Raw genomic sequence first — 22474 nt, 5'->3', positions numbered from 1 at the left:
TCTTTGAGCCTCAAGCCTGTTTTCACGTTGTTCTTGTGATTCCTCGGCACGTTTTCTTTTCTTTCATTCTCTTTTAGCCGCAAGCCTTTTGGCATTAGCTCTTTGAGCCGCTTCCTCGGCTGTTTCTTCTGCCATTGTAGGATTTATACTGATATTTATCTGTGTATCGCCCCCTTATATACTTATAATGACTTCATATACAAAGCCTTATATACTTATAATGATGTCATATGCGGAAAAACGGAAAAACATAAAATGACGACCGGGACACCGGGACAGAGGGAATATAAATGACGACCGGGACACTCAAAGAGAAATTACAAACTGGGACACCGGGACACAAATGACAACCGGGACACAGGGAATATAAATGATGAAAGGGACACAGGGACACATCATTAGAATAATGAGGTACATCTGAATACGGATTGTCTTTCCCGTGGACAATTATATGTTGCATTTTCAAGAGTCAGTAAACCTGACAATCTATTTATATGCAACATATATATATATATATATATATATATATATATATATATATATATATATATATATATATATATATATATATATATATATATATATACTAGATGTTGGGGTGGCGCTTCGCGCCACCCCAACACCTAGTTGGTGGGGTGCTTCGCGCCCCCCCAAGGCCCCCCGCGCGCGTAAGTCTTTACGCACCATATTCTTTACGCATCTATACCTCATGATTCTAATGATTGCCCTTGAGCTTTATTGATGGTGATTGCTAATCGACCATTCCCTGTGTCGCCATTGTCATTTTTATATCCCCCTGTGCCCTCCGGCGTCCCCTTTGTAGTTTTGTCCCTGTGTCCCGGTCGTCATTTATATTCCCTGTGTCCCAGTCGTCATTTGTGTCCCGGTGTCCCAGTCTGTGATTTCTCTTTGAGTGTCCCGGGCGTCATTTATATTCCTTGTGTCCCGGTGTCCCGGTTGTCATTTATATCCCCCTGTGCCCCCCGGCGTCCCCGTTGTAGTTGTGTCCCTGTGTCCCGGTCGTCATTTATATTCCCTGTGTCCCGGTCGTCATTTGTATCCCGGTGTGCCAGTCTGTATATACATTCGTTTTTTAGTTTTGTTTTTCTCCTTTATTTTTTTCCTTTTTAATTTTTTTTCTTTTTTAGTTTATTTAGATTTTTAGATTTTTTAGTTTTTTTATTAGTTTTTAGTTTTTTTTTCTTTTTAGTTTTTTTGTAGTTTTTACCTTTTTTTTAGTTTTTTAGGTTTATTTTTTACTTAAATCCTGGTCGTTTTTTATACTCCCTTTGTCCCGGTCTTCATTTGTGTCCTGGTGCTTTGTTGATTGCTAATCGAACATTCCTTTGGTCCCGGTCACTTTCTCTTTAAGTGTCGTCATTTATATTCCCCATGTGCCGGTGCCCCGGTCGTCATTTGTGTCCCGATGTCCCGGTCTGTAATTTCGTCAGTTGAAAACATGACGTCAGTCGACACACAAACATGACAGACCCACACACACACAGACAACTTATTTTTATATATATAGATTGTTCCGAGTTTTCATCCGTCACGATGTCTAAGATTGAAAAGGATGAAGTTCAACTGGATGCAAAGTCAATTTATGTTTTTAACGACGTAAAACTTGTGAATATACAACATATCCCCCCTGTGTCCCTGGCGTCACCGTTGTAGTTGTGTCCCTGCGTCCCGGTCGTCATTTATATTCCCTGTGTCCCGGTCGTCATCCCGGTATACATTCGTTTTTGAATTGGTATATGATGAAATAAATTTTTAATTATTTCTCTTTTTTTCTTTTTAGTTTTCTTTTATTGGTTTTTACTTTTATTAGGTTTTTTAGTTTTTTTCCTTTTTCTTTTTAGTTTTTTTTTGAAGTTTTTATCTTTTTCGTTTTTTATTTTTATTTATATTTTTTTAGTTTTCTTTTTCTCCTTTGTTTTTCAGTTTTTTTTCCTTTTTTTAGTTTTTTTTTTTCTTTTTTAGTTCTTTTAGTTTTTACCTTTTTCAGTTTTTTTTAGTTTTTTTAGTTTTTTAGCTTTTTTAGTTTTTTTATTAGTTTTTAGCTTATTTTATGGTTTTCTCCTTTTTTTAGTTTTTTTTTAGTTTTTTACCTTTTTTTAGTTATTTTTGGTTTTTAAGATTTTTTAGATTTTTTTTTTCTTTTTAGTTTTTTTTGTAGTTTTTACCTTCTTTAGATTTTTGCTTCTTTTATATTAATGCTAAAGCCAAACTTCAAGCCTGGAACCTCTTGAACCTAGAACCTGGAACATAACGCCTTATCAACTCAGCTACATCGGCTTGAATACATTCGTTTTTGAATTGGTATATGATGAAATAATTCAGACGTCATATTATATGATGAAAAAAAAAATTTTGTTTTTTTTCCTTTTTTTTCTTTTTAGTTTTTTTATTGGTTTTTACCTTTTTTTAGCTTTTTTAGTTTTTTTTTCGTTTTTTCTTTTTAGTTTTTTTGTAGTTTTTATCTTTTTTATTTTTTTTTATTTTTATTCATATATTTTTAGTTTTCTTTTTCTCTTTTATTTTTCAGTTTTCTCCTTTTTTTAGTTTTTTTCTATTTTAGTTTTTAGTTTTTTTAGTTTTTTACCTTTTTTTTAGTTTTTTTTAGTTTTTTTAGTTTTTTAGCTTTTTTAGTTTTTTATTAGTTTTTAGTTTTTTTTGTAGTTTTGGCCTTTTTTTAGTTTTTTCAGTTTTTTTTAGTTTTTTACCTTTTTTAGTTTTTTTTTCTTTTTAGTTTTTTTTTGTAGTTTTTATATTTTTTAGTTTTTTTCTCCTTTTGTATTAGTGTGAAATAATTCAGACGTCATATGCGGACAAACACGACATCACTCGACAGACAGACAGACAGACATAATCCACAAACAACTTATTTTTATATATATAGAAGATAGATATATATATTTATATGTAGATATATATGTGAATATATCTATTCAGAGGTGGAACACAGGGACACACCTACAATGGCACGTAACTAATATGGCACGTAAAAACTTACGCACGCGGGGGGGGCTTGGGTGGCGCGAAGCCCCCCAACAACTAGGTGTTGGGATGAGGTGAGAATAATAGTTTGTTACGTAAGTTATTTGTTAAGTTACGTATATTTTTTACTAATAAAAACGTTCGTTAAAAATATATAAATTTATCTTAATAATTTATGTGCGGAGAGCCAAAATCAAACATGCATTAATCCAAAAACGTTCAGAAATTAAATTAAAAAACTGGTTTTTTTAACTGAAAGTAAGGAGCGACATTAAAACTTAAAACGAACAGAAATTACTCCGTATGTGAAATGGGTTGTCCCCTCCGCAATCCCTCGCTCTTTACGCTAAAGTTTGACTCTTTGCCACAATTCTACGTTTTAAAACAATTAAAATTTAAAACATTTGGCTTTTGTTTAGTTTCTTCTTTTTTTTATTTGTATTATTTTTTAGTTTTTTCTTCTTTATTTAGTTTTTCATTTTTTTTTTTAACCAGACTTGGAGTTGATAGAGAAAGTGAAAAAAGAAGGCGTGTCGAGGAACTACCAGAGCACGCGAAACCAGGCTTGCAGCTGATAGAGAAGGTAAAAAAGAAAGTGTATCCCTGTATTACAAAAGCAATGCGTTTATATTCGCTTGGCATTCAGGTACAGCTCAGTCGGTGATTTTAGTTTGAGTAGATGAAGTTTTTATGTTTTTCCGTTTTTCCGCATATGACATCATTATAAGTATATAAGGCTTTGCATATGACGTCATTATAAGTATATAAGGGGGCGATACACAGATAAATATCAGTATAAATCCTACAATGGCAGAAGAAACAGTCGAGGAAGCGGCTCAAAGAGCTAATACCAAAAGGCTTGCGGCTAAAAGAGAAAGAAAGAAAAGAAAACGTGCCGAGGAATCACAAGAACAACGTGAAAACAGGCTTGAGGCTCAAAGAGAAATTACCGAAAGAAATCATGGCGAGGAATCACAAGAACAACGTGAAAACAGGCTTGCGGTTCAAAGAGATAATGCAAAAAGAAAGCGGGCCGAGGAATCACAAGAGCAAGGTCAAAATTATCGCCTGGCATTCAGGTACTGCCCAGTCGATGATAATAGCTTGAGTAGATGTTTTCAAATCTGGACTATGTCTAAAATTTGTCCCTACTGCAAGGCCTTGAAATTTAATGGAGAAACAATGGGAATGTGTTGCGCCTCAGGAAGGTAAAAAAAGAAATTATGTTGCTGTATTACAATAGCAATGTGTGTATATTCGCTTGGCATTTAGGTACATTCCAGTGGATGATTTTAGCTTGAGTAGATGTAGTTTTTGTGTTTGTCCGCATATGAAATCTTTATAGTATACTAGCTGTTGGGGTGGCGCGAAGCGCCACCCCAAAAACTAGTTGGTGGGGGCGCTTCGCACCCCCCCCCCAAGCCCCCACGCACGCGTAAGTCGTTACGCGCCATTGTAGTTGTGTCCCTATGTCCCACCTGTGAATATAGATATATATATATATATATATATATATATATATATATATATATATATATATATATATATATATATATATATATATATATATATATATATATATATATATATATATATATATATATATATATATATATATATATATATATATATATATATATATATATATATATATATATATATATATATATATATATATATATATATATATATATATATATATATATATATATATATATATATATATATATATATATATATATATATACTATATATATATATATATATATATATATATATATATATATATATATATATATATATATATATATATATATATATATAATATATATATATATATATATATATATATATATATATATATATATATATATATATATATATATATATATATATATATATATATATATATATATATATATATATATATATATATTTAAATAGTCCCAAATATTTAAAAAACATATGCAGGGCCATATCCAGGGGAAAAGGGTAGGGGGTTTGAACTCCCCCCGCCTAAAATTTTTGTTAAACTTGTAAAAACATAACAAAAACGCAAATAAACAATTTTTTTTAATTTTTGTGAACCCCCCCCCCCCCCTCAAACACACAAAAAAGAACCTTTGCCAAACAGAAATCCAGGATACAGCCTGGATATATAAAAATATATGTGGGCATGTGAATTTTTACTTAACCTTTCCATGTAATTATATTTTATTTCCACTGGCCTTTTTATTTTAAAGAAAGATCAATTTTCTATACTTTTTAGACATTGCTTTTGTCTTTACTTGTATGAAGTTGCTTAAATCATTTACAAATTAATTAATGTGCCTAATGGTGCCATTACCAAAATTTACTTCAAGAACAGAACAAAATGGTTCCATTAAGAGCTATGGTACTAAATTTAGAAAAATGATTTTATTATTATAATTTTGCTGGGATGAAAGTGAATATATGCTACCACTTGAAGCCCTATTCTTATTATCTTTCATAATTCAATATTTTCTCCTGGGAGAAGTTCCATTTTGATCTTTAAGGGGATAATAATAGTCACCAAAAGTTAAAAACCATGTCTCCAAAAAAAGTGGCTAGTGAGGAAAATTGGTATTTGTAGGTAATTTAAGAATAGTAATTGTTATTTTTCTTAGTCTTGTTAGTGAAATTTTATTTAAAAAACAGGTTAAATTTGGGGTAAATTTGTAGCAAACCATACAACTGGCTTTCATATAAATTGAATATACCACTTGATGCCTTTTTTATGCTCTTTATGAATATAACAATTGCTTCTACCTTAAATTCAGATTTAAGCACATTAATCCTAACCTTATAATAAATAATTTTAGCACTGAGAAAATGTAGTATTATTTTGTCAAAAACAGTGCAGAGAAAATGTAGTATTATTTTGTCAGAAACAGTGGATAACTAGTACTTTAAATGAAAATTTGTCATTTTTAAGAGCTTAAAAAGTGCTTAAATTTGAATTTATGGTAGAAGCAATTATTATATTTGTAAAGAACATAAAAAAGGTATCATCATCAAGTGGTATGTTTGCTTTATTGGTAAGTTAGTTATATGAACTGTCACAATTTTTTGAAAGTTTATTGTTTTTAAAAGCTAAAAGTGCTTAAATCTGAATTTAACAACTTACGGATTTGTAAGCAGTCTTTACGATATTCCTGTCATTATAAATTTTCCACAAATATATTAAAAATAAGAATGCTAAATTATCTTATAACTTCATCAAAAGCTGCTTTCAGATCCCAAAAAATTGTTTTGGCTTCCAGGGAATTGTTATGTCACTCGTAATTACCTTTCCATGCGTCATCCGGTATTAAAAGAGGAATTAATGTGGAGTTCAAATATTGAGAAGACCTTTTTGTTTTAATAAGAATTTAAACATGTGGGAGGTTGTGAGAAAAGTAATACAATCTTTTCCCGTTAAATTCAAATAGGCTAGGAAAAAACAAGCCATATCCAGGAGGGCTAAAGGGTATGTACCCCCCAAGCAAAACCTTTCTCTAACTTGTAAAAATATAACAAAACGAATATAAACAAGTCTTTCATGCGTTTCATAGTTTTTGTTTATAAGGATTCCTCAAAAAAAAATCTTTAATAACCCTTTCCCCTTGGAAATTTCCTGGATACCACCCTATGAAAGAGATTTAGAAATGTGAACAATACCAGTTTTCAAATTTTAATGGGTGTGTAACATTTCTAAATCTTCTATATTGGTAAAAGGCCAACAATTGGGAGAAGGGATTGTTGAAACACAAATATTCAATCAACAAAGTCATAGTTTGCACCAAAAGCCCAAGAATTTTGATTCTGCCTTGGCCCAACACATGGACAATAACCGTCACCACTTCATTGTGTTTGAAAACACTTCCATTATTCAGAGGTCCTGACAAAATTCTCATTTTCTCAACTATTTGATTTTTTTCATTAATTATATATTTTCCTTTCCTGGTTTCTCACAAAACATTGAGCTTTAAATATTATAGGAATGTGTTGAAGCTTGTCTTAAGTTTAACATGGTTCTTTACTTTCCTTTGTGTTGCAATTAATATTTATTAAGGGCTTATTTTTGGTTTATTTTGATAATTTTAAATATATATTTATAAAACTATGATATAAATTAAATAAAAAAAACAAATGATTTAACTGAAAGTAAGGAGCAACATTAAAACTTAAAATGAAAAGAAATTACTCCATATATGAAAGGGCCTTTTCCTCCTCAACACTCCGATCTTTATGCTAAAGTTTTTTTACTGTTTTAAAAAGTAAAGTTAACAGAAAGTGTCAAACTTTAGCATAAAAAGTGGGGCATTAAGGAGGAAAAACCCCTTTCATATACAGAGTCATTTCTGTATAAGCATCTATATTAAGCATCTCAGACATAAGATCTTTCTATATATCAAGTTTCATTAAGATCCTACCACCCATTTGCAAGATAAAGATACCTCAATTTTCACGTCTTCCAAGATTTCCGGTTTCCCCATCCAACTCCACTCAATGTTACAGGATCTGGTTGGGATTTAAATAAGAGCTCTGAAGCACAAGATCCTTCTAAATATCAAACTTCATTAAGATCTGATCACCCATTTGTAAGTTACAAATACATCTTTCTAATTTTTTCAAATTAACCCCCCCCCCCAAACTCCCCCAAAGAAAGCATATCTGTTATGGTTATGTCAATCATGTATTTAGGACTTGTGCTTATTTTTCCCACTAAATTTCTGTTTTGCCTCTCTTCAGGTTTCTAAGAATCATTATTGGGCCACCTTGAAGAAATTGACTTTCTTTATGCTGTTATGATTTACAAAATAAATGTTATTGACACGTCAAAAGCCATTTAAAGATAAGACATTTCAAACAGGAGATGTGTTTAAATGCCTACATTCCATTTGGACCATACAATAAAAGGTAATAATTGTTTTTCATTGCCGGTGAACTAATTATGAAATATAGTAGCTTAAAAAACAGTGAAAAATTGAATTTTTCCAAGGTAAGCAAGGATTTACACTTTTAATAGTAATATAGGATCAAATTTGACCAAAATATAAGCTGTAATGCACAAAAAACTGCGTTATATAGAGAAGGGGAGAAGGGGTATAGTTAGGATCTCAAAATAACTTCCCGGGATATTCTTTAGCCTGTAGACACATCCCTGAAAGTTTCAATTCTCTAGCCCAACAACTTTCCAAGATAGCAAGAAGTCAATGGACTAGAATTTTACCCACATATTTTTAAAGGTCATCAAAGGTTAGGACCCTCTAGAGGGAGAGGGATTGGGGGGATTCCAACCCTGAAAGTTTCATTTTCCTAACCTAACCCTTTCTAAGATAGCCAAAAGTTACTAAACTAGAATTTTACCAAAAGTTTTAATAAGAAAGGTAGATATCCCTCAATAGCCTAATTAGGCTACATCACAGAAATGTAATTTTTCAGGAGTTTTACATTTTAAAATTAAGGCCAAGGAAAATAATAATTACCATACTTGAATCAAGCAAAAATGGAAATTTTTCTCACAAGATATTTTTGTTATAAAACAAGTGTTTTTAACTTTTGGCAAATAGGCTAGCCTATGGACTTTTTTACCATCTGGTTCCACATTAAGGGCTCAAAAAGGAGTTTACCTCAGAAATAACAATTGAATCATGGAAAAAATAATGAAAGGCATCAATTGATGTATTTGCTTTCATCTTAGCTACATTTTGTTTTAAACTGCAAATTTCTTCTTAGGCCTATCAAGTGGGCTTTTTTAATGAATACAAGCTTCTAACGCCTGTCTTTGAAAACTATCTGAAGAAAATTGCAAACAAAACTAAGCATTTAATTTTACTAAAATCACCCTTTGCACAAGTATTTTGGAGTAAATGTTGCAAGGAGCAATTATGTTTCTAATTATTTTTGAAAAGTCATCTTTGAATTTTTGATATAAAATTTGCCTGCCGTTAAAATCAGGGGTGTGTTTGTTTACTTGTCCAATGGGATTTTTACTAATCGAGGTTTAACCCCTAAAAGATAGCAACAAATACTTGTCTGGCCACGTGTCACTTAAAACGGCAAGATTAATTGCGAATAATAACAACATTGGTCACGTGTAGTTATTGTTTTAATGCTATGTGAAGTTTTGACAACGAAGAGGCTAGGACTTTGGGCCTGTTTCAAATTTTACAGGCAAATACAGCTTCAGCAATTATTTCAGAGCTGGGTAGCCTAATACAATTTGTGTGGCCAGAAGTTTAATTGTAAGATTTCAAACTGTGGTTGTCATTTGCCTTTTTAAGTCATTCCATTCAAGATGCTTTGGATATTTTTTATTGTGATAAATTGTCTTAATGCTCTGAAAAGGGAAAATTATTTCAATTGCATAGGATAGGAAAATTTTGGTAGGCTAATTAATTCAAAGTCCTAAATTAGCCAGGGAAGTGTTTTTTTCACTAAAAAATCACCACGTTCTTTGAACTCCAATTATATAGCCCTGTTTTTGGCCCCCTTGATCCAGTTCCTGATTGTCATTTACACTAAATTTCACTTTTTCTGTTACCTATTTATGTTTGCACCAGTTTTACCATTGGGTAAAACTGGTACAAACAGTATTACTGGCTTTCATATAAAGTGAATATACCACTTGATGCCTTTTGTAATGCTGTTTACAAATATAATAATCGCTTCTACCGCAAGTTCAGATTTAAGCACTTTTTGACCTCTTAAAAATGACCTATATATGGGGTCATTACAAATCTGTAATAGTTTAGAAACAAATTTGGGCTATATATTTGCACATCAGGGGGTGGGGGTAAAGTGTAGCATATATTAAATATGTAAACTAACCATTGCTTGAATTTGTTTATGTGTGTGCTGTTGCACTGGTGATTTCTCTTTTCATTAAAATTTGATGTGCACAAACACATTAAAAAAAAACAGCAATGGTTAGTTTATGTATATAATATATGCTATGCTTTACCCCCACCCCCCTGATGTGCAAATATATAGCCCAAATTTGTTTCTAAGCTATTACAGATTTGTAATGACTCCATTTATAGGTCATTTTTAAGAGGTCAAGAGGTGAAAAAGTGCTTAAATCTGAATTTGCAGTAGAAGAAATTATTATATTTATAAAGAGCATATAAGAAGGCATCAAGTGGTATATTCACTTTATATGAAAGCCAGTAATACTGTTTGCACCAGTTTTACCCTTGTTTCTTGTTAATATTACTAAGGGGTCATAGTTAAGCACTAGAGAAGTCATTGTTAAATAACATGTGCTTATGTATATATAGCTTTTTGCTACTTATTCTTCTTTGGTTATATAATGCTTGATGTGGTATAAGCCAAGAGAAGGACCTGTAGACCTATAGAAGAAAACCTGTTAAAAAAAGATGATTTTTTGTAATTTACATAATAATTATAGCTTTCTACATGCAGCCCTGCTCTACTTTAGCCCCAACCCTCCTAATATGGAAATCTATAGCTGAAATTACATATTTTCTATTGATTCTGCCAATCTATCCCTCAACCCTTGTACCTGTTAATTGAGGCAACTGTGGCAAAACAAGAACTGGAAAAACAAGTAACAGGTGGCAGAAAACATTGGAAATATATAATTTGGGCTATATGTTTGCAAATTAGGCATGTTAGAGGTGAATTTCTTGTTGTTCATTTTTTGATTTACAAATAAAGTGAATATACCACTTAATGCCTTTTTGTATGTTCTTTACAAATATAATTATTGCTTATTTTGCTACTTCAAGTTTAAGCACTTTTTGACCTTACTTAACCTAACAAATTTTGGCAGTGAAAAACATACATTATTTTGTCAAAAATGACCAAAAACACGTACCTTAATTGAAAATTTGGCATCAAAGAAGAAGAAATACAGCATAATATTGTAAAATTTATTAATCCAACCTAATTGTGGAAAATCAGTGCTCATAGATTATACAACATGTAAAAAATGGATTAATAATGAAACAGTAAGTTTGAGACCAATGTTTTAAGCTTTCTTATACCCTAAAACTATTTGAGTATACTTTGGTCATTTTCAAGAGCTCAAAAACTTGTACTTGAAGCACTTATTATGTTTGTAAAAAATAAAAAAGGGCATCAAGGAGTATGTTCACTTTATTTGTAAATCAAACATATGAACAACAAAAAATTTACCAATTATTAGTATAGCTGCACAATTTTCCCCTGGGTATGTAGGCTTAGTGGAAGGTCACTTATACCTGATCATGTCCCTACTGTTTTTACTTAGTTGAAAAAAAAATCCAAAGAAAGTTCCTATTGAAAAGGAAAGAGATCAAAAGTGAGATTGAATTTGTCATAGCTTGGAGGTTTGTCCCTTCAGTCTGTTTAAAGAAAACAGATTCATAATTGAAGCTTTGTTCATTTCAATCTTAGGGATAATCTACATTTGTTACACTTAATTAAATGGTTGTAAAGGGATACTTTTATTTATTTGTCTTGTTTGTTTTCTACATCATTTTTTAATCTTTAAATTGATATACATTTCTTACAAATTAATTAGTCATATCATAGTTCCACTTGCAAGTTTTGACCTACCTTGTAACCCTGGTCTCAAAATTGCATATAAATTTATTGAAGCTAGGAAACATAGAACTCCTCTCTGTTTAAAAGAAAATGGATGGACATAGGTAGGTTTTAATACACTAAAGTCCTAGGGCCATGGAAATTAAAAAAAAAAACAATGAAGATTAACTTTAAAATTCTGGACATGACATAAATATAACTTTCACAAAGAAAAACCATTCACAAAATTTTACTTTTGTGCTCAGTTGCCAACCTGAGCAATTGCCCTAAATTTTTAAACCTTGCAAAACATTCACCAGCCAATTCTTATGACCTACACTGTTGTCTGTACATCAAAAATTCATTGAAAAGGAAGGACCACCTTACTGACATTTCTTCCTTTGTACTTATATTTAATGGGTTTAAAAGAAAGCTCCTATGGCTAAGTCAGAAGCCTAGTAAAGGACCAGGTAATCCTTTAGACAGGAAGTGCAATAGGAAGCTAGGGGCCAGTCATCCTATGCTTTTGCATGTCCTTCCTGTTTACTGACCCCAGATTTCTCTAGGTAACCTGTTAAGTTAGGGCCAATTCTGGCTCAACTTACAGAGTTACATCACTGACCTTTGTCCCAAACCAAATAAACTGCTAATGCCAGAAATTAAACCTGTACCCTTTGGATAAAGGATTCTCAACCTAGAGTGCCAGCCACTTAGGAAGGAACACAAATGTCACCAGAGAACAAAAATTATTTGGAAAAAAGAAAATATTGAAAAAAAAAATAATAACTCAAGTCATAGTTGCTCATTGCTGTCCCACAAACAATATGTATTTCATTAAGACAAATAAATTTTTAAACAGGTATTAACAAAACTCCATCAGGGATTGTATTTACTTAAAGTACAATCAGCAATATTAATGCTTAGTTTTGTGATATTCTGGTTTTGAAATAATAAAAAAAGAGAAATTATATGTTCCACTTGTTTTCCACAAGCCCATTTGAGAAAAATTATTTGTAACAACAATATACCCACGGTTGGCTCAAAATCTCTCTAAAATTCTTTAAACAGAAGGAATTTAAAAAAAAAATATACTCATCAGCCAGAAAAATATTAACATAACTCTCTAAACTTGGCACTTTTTAAGACAATTTTTAGCAAAGCAAATGCAAAACTTTAATGGTGTCCTATGTCATCTAAAAAAAAAAAACATTAAAATGTGTCAAATGAATTTTGATGTAAGATGCCTCAAATACTTTCAGTTGAATCTGTGAAATGAAGGGCCAGGTATTCCTTTACATTTTATACAATATATAAAAAGAAAAACAGTTCAATTTTTTTCACAAAAGAAGAAGCTTGATGTAAAAAAAATAAATGTATTTTTAACAGAAAGCAACTGACATCAATGAAATCAAATAAAACAAAAATTCATGGAGAATAAATAATATAAGCCATATATTTAACCTATAATGAGGTGGCATAAAAGATTATTTCTAGAATTATAAAAAAACAGTGTTATGGCTTAAAGTTCTGCTCAATCAACAGGAGTTGTCTAAGGCCAGAATAATTAAGAACTAAGGCCAGAGAAAAAGAAACTGATAACCAAAAAATAAGGCACCCAAAAATTTCAGGACTCTTTAGAGGGAAAAGAAGTAGAAGTAGGTACTTCAAAGTACATTCCTGGGACATACTTTAGCCTGTAGACACATCCCTGAAAGTTTCATTTTCCTAGCCTAACCTCTTTCAAAGCTAGCCAAAAGTAGCTAAAGTAAAATTTTACCCCTACTGTATCTTAAAAATCTAGTTTAAATAGCAATCTCAACAAATATAGACTATATAAAAGGCTATAGGTATTGGCCTAATCATTCTAAATTTTTTCCAACTAATAATTATAGGATGGTTTAGAAACTAGGCCTGTTTGATATAATTACATTTGACTAACTCACCAATCTGATAGCTGCCTCCCTAAGAATCAACCTTTTTAATAACAAAAAAACTTTTCTTCTGACTCCTTATGAAGCTTAGTCTATGCAAGACAGGCCTAGAACACCAAAAACCCTTTAGATACTAAGGAATATGCATAATATTACTTACAGGTCACTGAAAAGCTAAGATTATTTCTATTATTAACAGTTTCCTTGTCTTTTCTCTAGACTTAACGATTTCACATGTTTATCCATTTAAAAAAAGACATAGCATTGACGTCACAATCCTCAAATAATCTTTTTATTTGGGGGTTATAAAGTGCCAGCCCACGGACAAGTAATCCTGAGCGTTTGTGGGGATAATCCGACTAACCTCTGACGTCATATGTGTCTCAAAAAACGCTTGGATTAATCAGATTAGTAATCGGACAAGTAAACAAACGCACCCCAGGGCTTCTACCAGTGTTGCCGACGCTTTGGAAGAAAAAGTACCCCAAAACGCCCGAAAATTGTACCACTGATCAAAAAATTGTACCATGGAAAACTTTTTATTTGAGGACTATCACACCGTTCTACTACTTTACACCAGAAATGAACCGGGTCAGAGTCCGCGTATTTCTTGAGATCAGAGCAAAATGGCAGACGTTTCCATTCCTTGGCAAGATTTTCTACATCACTTTCGTTTGCCAAATTTGGAAACTGGGCAAGTAGTGGGACAATGCTCAAGTTCCCGTGGTCAGGAGACATTGCTATCTTTGGGTCTAGTCTATCCAGGTTTTTAGTCGACGAGTACTTCGAACTGAAAAACCTTTTCCTTATTTCGTCGCTCAGTTCTATCAAGTATTTTGTGCATGTTGTCTTGAAAGCAGTTGCAGCTGATAACGAAATCTTTTCGTTGATGAAAAGGACCTTTACACGACTGCCACAATCTACTTTTTTCATATTTCAGAAAAGCCGTGGGTCCCTAAGCTGTATCAGAGATGCTTCTGTTCTCTCCACGTACGATGGCTTCAGAAAATGACTGACAATTGCTTTGTACAGCTCACTAACCCGATAGTAGAGAATGTGAATTTGTGTCTCCTCCGACTGGAATTGTCTATTCAGGTCCGTAACAAACTGTAGCATGTATACTAGGAAAGCAAAATAGGCTTTGAAGATCGTTGATAGCAATTTCTCCAGAATAGCCGTGGCTTTGGCTGGTTTGTTCCCTTCTTTAAAGCTTTCACTCCGAAAGAAAGGTATCAAGCATTCCCATTGCTCGAGATAGCGTAGAACTACTGGGAGTCGGGAAAGCCACCTAGTTGTGACATGGTGCAAAATCCTATAATCGTCAAGCTCAATGAATTTCTGCATTTCGATGAACTCTCCAGCCCTTTTGGGGCTTCTGTCAATGTAATTATAGATGTCCTGACAGAATTCTTCGATGTCTGCAGGTAGCTTCTGATTTGCTGCACTAGCACACAAATGGATTGAATGGCATTTTCACCTGAGGACAAATAGGTTCGGTAAGTCAAGCGACAGCTTTCCTTGTACACCACCTTGTCCTCCCATCATGACAGATACATTGTCTGATGCAAAACCGATCAGATTCTACTTTGGCACTGCAATTTCTTTAAACAGAAGGTTTGTTAACACTGCGTGTAGATCACCAGCTGTGCACTGCTGTACTTCAATCAGCTTCAAGAATGAGTCTTTCACAACTTTCTTCCATCCACCACACTGATCTTCCTTCACTTTATCGACGTGACGAACTACAACCACTAGGCTTTTGGAATTACTCACATCAGTACTCTAGTCGATTATTACAGAAAAACAGTTTATTTTCATGAGGCGGCACAAGTCATCAAACGCAACTTCTCTGATTATAGAATTGATCACGTTTGTGGTTTTTGTGCGACCACACTGAACTCCCTTTGCAATTTCAGAGTCAGGAAAAGCCCTCTTCAAGGTTTCAAGAAGCTCCTTCATGATGTTGATTGGCAAGTTATGGCGCGCCACAAATCCGCTTAAAATTAATTCCGCCTGTCTGATTTTCTGGCTACTCAAAAGTCTGTCCTCGTTTGCTTCCAGAACGTCCGTAGTAAACTGGTCTTTGGAGACTGCACCAAGAGTCGAAGACACTTTTTTCAAATGTGTAGGATTGCTCAAAGGGCGCCTAATATGGAAGCTACTACCTGACAAGTCAATGTTACACAAAATGCAGCGCTGCTTTCCTGTGGGGCCTTTACCGATGTAACGTTTACCCTCGGGGTCAATATTCCAGTTAGATTTCAATGTTCTCTTGTCTAATTTCTTACTTCTGGCACCCTTCCTCGCTACAGAAGCTGTTCGATGTTGAGCTTCTGCAACCGATTCTTCAGCAACTGAAGGTTCTTTGTCTTGGGAAGTGCTGCCGAGACTATCAACAACAGTTTCTACAGTTGAGGTCTCTGGGTGACCTTCTGTTTCTCTTTCTATGTCAGGACTTGCAGACTGCCTCACCTCTGAATCTGCAAACACCCTCCTCATAGCCAGATGAGAAGATTGGTCTCTAATGTTTGTCGAAATATCTGAACTTTCGTGTTCTTCATTGGTATCACTATTGTTGATCAATATGCTTTTTCTTATTTCCGACCGTTTCTGGAATTCTGTTCTGTGAGCTTTCAGTTTCTTGTCTGTTTGCAAGAGGGCTGAGAAATAGGGTCTGTAGAAATGAGAGGCTGATCCTTACTGACATTTGCCGTTTTGATCTGAGATGCATGTCTCCCAACAGGCTTGAAAAAGCGGTTAATAGATGGCTGTTCTTTGCTCATCTAAAACAAAACAAAAAAAAAATCCAAAGAATATTTCGCAGACACTTATTTCCATTATACTCAGTACGTTCAGTCAGGAATTAAGCCAAACAGGCTGACTTCTGTCAAACTTTAGTAATGAAAACAAAGATACCACCGTTGACCCTATACTGATTGTTATGACTGATGCATATGGCTATTCAGGTCCAATTTTACAATTTAACTAATTCCTCACACAAAAACTGAAACAATGGAGTTAATCTAACCTAAATAACATAGGTCATGTTTCAAGGTGGCATTTCAATTGAAAATAGCAAGAGAATTCTTCTTGGGATGAATTTTCGTGAGGGGGGGGGGTCACAAACTCCTGATTTGGGGAAAGCCTATGTCAAATGCTGAATAATCTATCGTTTGATATACTCTATGCCTAACGCTGGATAGTGGATACAGTATGCCAAATGTTGGATTCTGGGACCCAATAAAATATTGATCAACCAATCATAATTCATCTGTAGTGAGGTAGGTTAGGGTTAGGGTACCAACAACTATCCAGCGTTTGGCATAGGGTTTCCAGCTTTAGGCATAGGCTATGCCAAACGCTGGATATACCCAGAGTTTGGCATAGGGTATCCAAAAATCAGGGGTTTGTGGTTGACTGGAATACTCCCAAAACAGAATTCAATTGGTGCTATCTAAAAAAAAAAATCAAGAGCAACAATGTTCCTTTATTACCACGTAAGCGTAATTCCTTCAATGTATCCTAAGGAATTTAGTTGGCCAACAGAGTCAAAGGGTTCCACATTTTTAATCAACCCTTTGATATTGTTGTTTTATAACAGTAGACTCCCCAATACCAAAGAGAGGGTAAAATATCTTTTATAATCACACCCAACGCAAAAATAACACAACTCTTCAGCTTAGTGAATATAAAAGGGTCAAGGTTTTCATACTACACCCAACAAGTTCACAGGCAGAAAAAAAATAAATTAACCAAATCTTGCTTCAGGCTGAGTGGACTACAAATCATATTTGAGACTTTGAGAGTGCAAATGAATACCTCATATGAATTAGAACTGACCCCTGGTTTTGACCCTGAGTTTCCCCGCAAAAATCCTGACGAGCCTAGCCTGGGTACTATTTCTACTGCTATGTTAGGTATATGGTATGGCCCCTTCCACAGAATCTCCACCAAAAAGCTCTCTGATGACTGATTGAACATACAGGATAGGATCCAACCTCGAACATACATAACCAAGCGGGGCTTTATAAGTGTTAGAAGGAAATTTTTTCATTGTCAAGAAACAAAATCTAGAGACATAGGAATCACTTGGACTACAAAAAAATGTGCTTATGTCAAGGCTTTGTGCTTTGCATTCGATTTTTTTTAACCTATCCAGTCATACACAAACTCTCGTTTTTGAGCGTTGCTTGTACCCCAACAATATTGAGGCACCGCAATGACAATGTTGCACTCATATTCATAATGTTGGGGCACCATGTCATGTTTCAAGAGAATGGTACAATCTGACTGAAAACAAAATTTACAGTTCAGATTCTCATTCCAACAAATTTTTCTAGGCAAACCCATGGCCCCATAATTTGAGCCTTGAGGATTTGTGTATGACTAAGCCTACTGCTCCTTCATGTGGGGATAATTTGCTTCAGTGCCTCTTGGCATGAAATCCATGTGTTTTGTTTGGTTGTATGCATACCTTGCTCAATTATCTAGGCTCACTGGCTTCCGCTGATTAGACGAACACTGTCGCGTTTCTGTTGAGTTTTGAATTTCGGGTTTTTTTTGCGCCTTGCACCTATTTTGTACCTACCGTACAGATGGCTCTGCTGCTTCACGCTATATTATCACCGCAAGAGGCCAACAACAGGCACTTAAATAAATGTGTAAAGGAAAGCTTAAAACTCTAGAATAGAAAACAAAAAACTACAATTCCCTCCGCTCGCTACGTCCTGACTTCCAGTCAAATCTTATTTTACCACATTTTGTAAAAATGTACCAGGAAATTTGTGATTGTACCAGAATATACCTTTAGAGGTGAAATGTACCAAAATGGTACAATTGTACCGCTGTTGGCAACACTGGCTTCCACCCTCGAATCTCGAAATTCGGGTACAAGTTTTAAAAATTCGGGGAGTTTTCGGGGACAAGTCTTCCAGATTCGGGGAATTTTTGGGGGCAAGTTCAAAATGGAATTCCGTTGCAAAAATTTGGGAACCAAAATTAGTTGTAGCTTCGTTTCCAGGCTCAAGTAGGGCTTGGATACGCGCAGTAAATCAAGTTTTCAACAGAGTAGGTTTTAAAGCCATAGGACGGGATTGGAACCCATGGCTAAAAACGGTTATTGCTGATATTGCGGACAAAACCTTAAAATTGTTTTCAAATTAAAGAAAAATAACAATAGGCTGAATTAAGCTCTGAAATTTTGTTGCCTTAGGTTTTATATTATTTTTGCTGCTTTATTCTCATAGCCCGAAAACGAGACTTTTGTGTCATTTATTTTCAGAAAGACAACACAAATAAACTATAGAAATGCAATAATCGCAAACAGAGTAGTAAAAGGTGTATTGATTTCTCCAAATTAATGAATATTCTTCGGCAAGCAAATATGAACTTACACCAAAAATTAAACAAAAAATAGCCTGGAAGCAAGGAGCAGCATTAAAAATTGAGACGAACAAAAACGATAGCATAATAAGGGGATTGTCTTTTTTAAACAGCCGACTATTCGCGCTGAAGTTTTTTAGTACTTATGCTTCTCATTGTTCTATTTTGCGCTACAATTATGATCCGGGAGTCATTCTTACAGATTCGGGACTAAATTCAAAACTTAAGCGTAAAGATCCCCTTCATATAAGTAATATTCTTTGTTCATTTTAATGTTGTTCCTTAGGCGTACTTTCAGACGGAAAAAAACTTTTATTTTATTTCAAATGTTTTTTTTAATGCCAGGAAATCCTGTTCCACCTCCACGGAAAAATTATTCCTCTCCCCGGAAAAATCGTCCAGACAACCCTTAACGTCTCCACGCGTAACATTGGGTTTACAAAGAGAAACTTGAAATAAATAAAAATATTTTGTTTTAGTTCTGGCCAGTCCCCCCAGTGTAAAATTTCCCCTCAAATTTTATTTCCCAGAAATATCCTTCCCAATTGAAAGTACTCCCTGCGGAAAATCCTCCAGTAAAAAATTCTATCCTTTACCCGAAAAAAAATGCATATTTCCAAATAACAGATATTATACGTAAGCAATAGGCAAATTATACATTTTCAAGACCTTTCCCCAGGGGCTCTGGGAGGTCAAATTAACTTTGGAGGCATAATTATCGGTTGTATTGACTATGCTGAACAAAATGGTCATGGTATCTCAAAAACTTTGATCAATGGATTAACAATGGGCAAATTAAATATTTTCAAGACCTTTCCCCAGGGGCTGTGGGAGGTCAAATTAACCTAAAAGACAAAGTTATTGAGTCTCTTAACTATGCTGAACAAAATGGCTACGGTACTTTCTAAAATTTGATCAAATGATTTTGGGGGAAAGGGTATGGAATAGTTGCCATCCTAATGGAAAAAGTACATCTTCTGGGAAAGCCCGTATTTTTGCAAATAGGAGCTTTAACCCTATATAGTTGAGTTCTCTGATACGCTGAATTTGATGGTGTTATTTTCGTTAAGGTTTTTTGATAATTTAAGTGAGTGTTTTCCCCTTTTTGTCAAAAATCAAGCAAATTTTCTCAGGCTCGTAGTCCTTGAAAAATATAACTGAACTTAAAGTATCTTATATATTTGGTACCATTATAATAAACCAATCCTTTGGATGTATCTGTTGCTTTTTAGAGTTTCAGTTACTATTGAGCCGCGTTGCTGCTTACTTACTGTTTGTTACTATGAGCTATCTGATGACTGCCATATTTGCATATAACTTTCAATGCTGAATAGAGATAAAATCATCAGATATTTGGTCTACTATCACATAAAATATAGCAAGAAATCAATTCAAAGTATTTTGTTTTTGGTGTGTTGAAACCAAAATAGGAACGAGCGATTTAAAAACGATAAATACCTAGAAAAATTAGAAGAGTGTGAAAAAGCTGGCTTATTAAATTAGACTCTAGAGATAATCTTAGCTTCTTCTTCGGCAGTTGCATTAGCCTTGACACATGACAACACTTTTTTAGTTCAACTGTCTAATCACTTCTTTTAACTAGAGGTAAAGGAGTTCACGAGGATCGATGGAGACGAGTGGCAGAGCGTCTGTGATGTAATTAAATCATCCACCGAAGCCACCCTAGGCAACCAAAAAGGGTAACGTAACAGATGGATATAAGTAGGTAAGTAAGTAAGACGGCACTAGACCTTTAAGGTCCTTCTGGCCGTGCTGATCTCTGTCTCGTGGGTTTTCTTCCAGGAAGTACAATAGGGGCCTGGGGGCCAGCCATCCTGTGCTTTTGCAAACCCTTCCTGCTTACCTTACCCAGATTTCTCCAGGTACCCATTTAGAGAATAATTGACTCTGGCTGAGCTAACAGAGTCACGTCACTGACCCCCGTGTCAAACCACATAACCAGCCACGCCTGGGATTGAACCCGTTTCCCATGGACAAAGAATTCTCAAACCAGCGTGCTAGCCACTTATCCAGGATATCAGATCGATGTCAGACACACGGATAAAGCTGGCAGAGAAAAGCAATCAATGGGTTGCCCAAAATACGAGGAATTTAAGAAGCTCTGAAGAGACTACCACTGCTCAGTAGGAAACGGTAAACAGCTCTTTCGGTACAATTTTCCTAACGAAGTAGAAGATGCCGCTTTGAGATCAGGCACAGAAAACCTATATAAGTTTCTTAAGGAAGCAGAAGGAGCTGAGAGAATTGCCTACTGTCCCGTTAATATCTACTCACCTCACCTCAATAAAATCCAATCAGCTAAAAAGAAGCTAAAAAGGTATAAAGCACCGCGACCCAATGTGATACCTGAAGAGTTCTTTATCGAAGGAGAATATGTGCTTGTAGAGAAGCTCCACAGCATAATTGTTAAATGTTGAGAGATGAACAATTCCCCCAAAAGTGACGTGACACCATAATTATGCCTATCTTGAAGAAGGGAGATGCTACCCAATGGAAAAACTATAGAGGAATTTTACTGACATGCATTGCAGCAAAAGCATTGGCTGTGATCCTCCTCAGCTGGTCTAGTCCCCATTGCACACAAGAACTTGGCCTAATCAAGCAGGAATAAGATATGTTGACCAGGTAATTACGCTCAGGCAAATCCTTGAACATAGAACAAAACACCAGCAGTCAATGACTGGGGTGATTATAGACTTCATAAGCACTTGAATCAGTTCTAGGAGGTGGCATTTGGGTGGCTATATTTAAAGACGGTGTTCCGGACAAGCTGATTAGACTGATGAAAGTGTATTACAATAATACACGCGCCAAAATCAAGGATAATGGAGAGCTCTCCCTGATGTTCTTCAAAGAGCATGTTATAAAACAGGGATCCGTTCTCTCGCCCGTGCTTTTCAACTTTGGAATTGACTAGATAATATCCAGGGCAATATCGTGCTTTGATGGCAGGCAAGTTAGCCCCGATTTTAACCTGACCGATCAAGATTACGCAGATGATATCGATATGTTGTCTAGGACCATCACAGAAGCCCAGGAAATGCTTACCAAGGTGGTAATCACAGACAAATCAATGGGTCTCAAAATCAGCCTTCCCAAAACGGAAATCGTTTTGTCCAATTCACCAAATCTGGTGCAGTCTATTGATATCCAACAAGATAAAATTCAGGTGGTGGAAGAATCCAAGTACCCATGATCTCTGATTGATGCCAATGGAAGCAGCTCGAACGAAGTTCGCACTCAAATGACATCTGCAGCAAAAGCGTTTGCGCAGCTCAACTCCTGGTTATGGCAGAAGCATCAAATCCAGCTGCAAATAGAGATCCGCATCTACGAGGTATTCTTCAGATCGGTTCTCCCGTATGAATGTGGGTCTTAGAAGCTGAAAGCATTAAAGTTAAATAATCTAAAAGCTTTGAGTATTCTTGCTTTCGTAGGATCCTCGGTGTCAGACTAATCGACAGAATGAGCAATGTAGATCCCCGTCGATCATCTCCCCGGCGCCTTGATATTGGGTCAGTTGTTAAGAAACATTTCCTGCGCTAGTACGGGCACCTCCACATCCGACCACCTGAGGCAGTGACCAAAAACGTCCTTCACTGCCA

The sequence above is a fragment of the Artemia franciscana genome, chromosome 11 (assembly GCF_032884065.1).
Source record: "Artemia franciscana chromosome 11, ASM3288406v1, whole genome shotgun sequence".
NCBI lineage: Eukaryota > Metazoa > Arthropoda > Branchiopoda > Anostraca > Artemiidae > Artemia > Artemia franciscana.
This window is presented reverse-complemented; position numbering follows the sequence as displayed.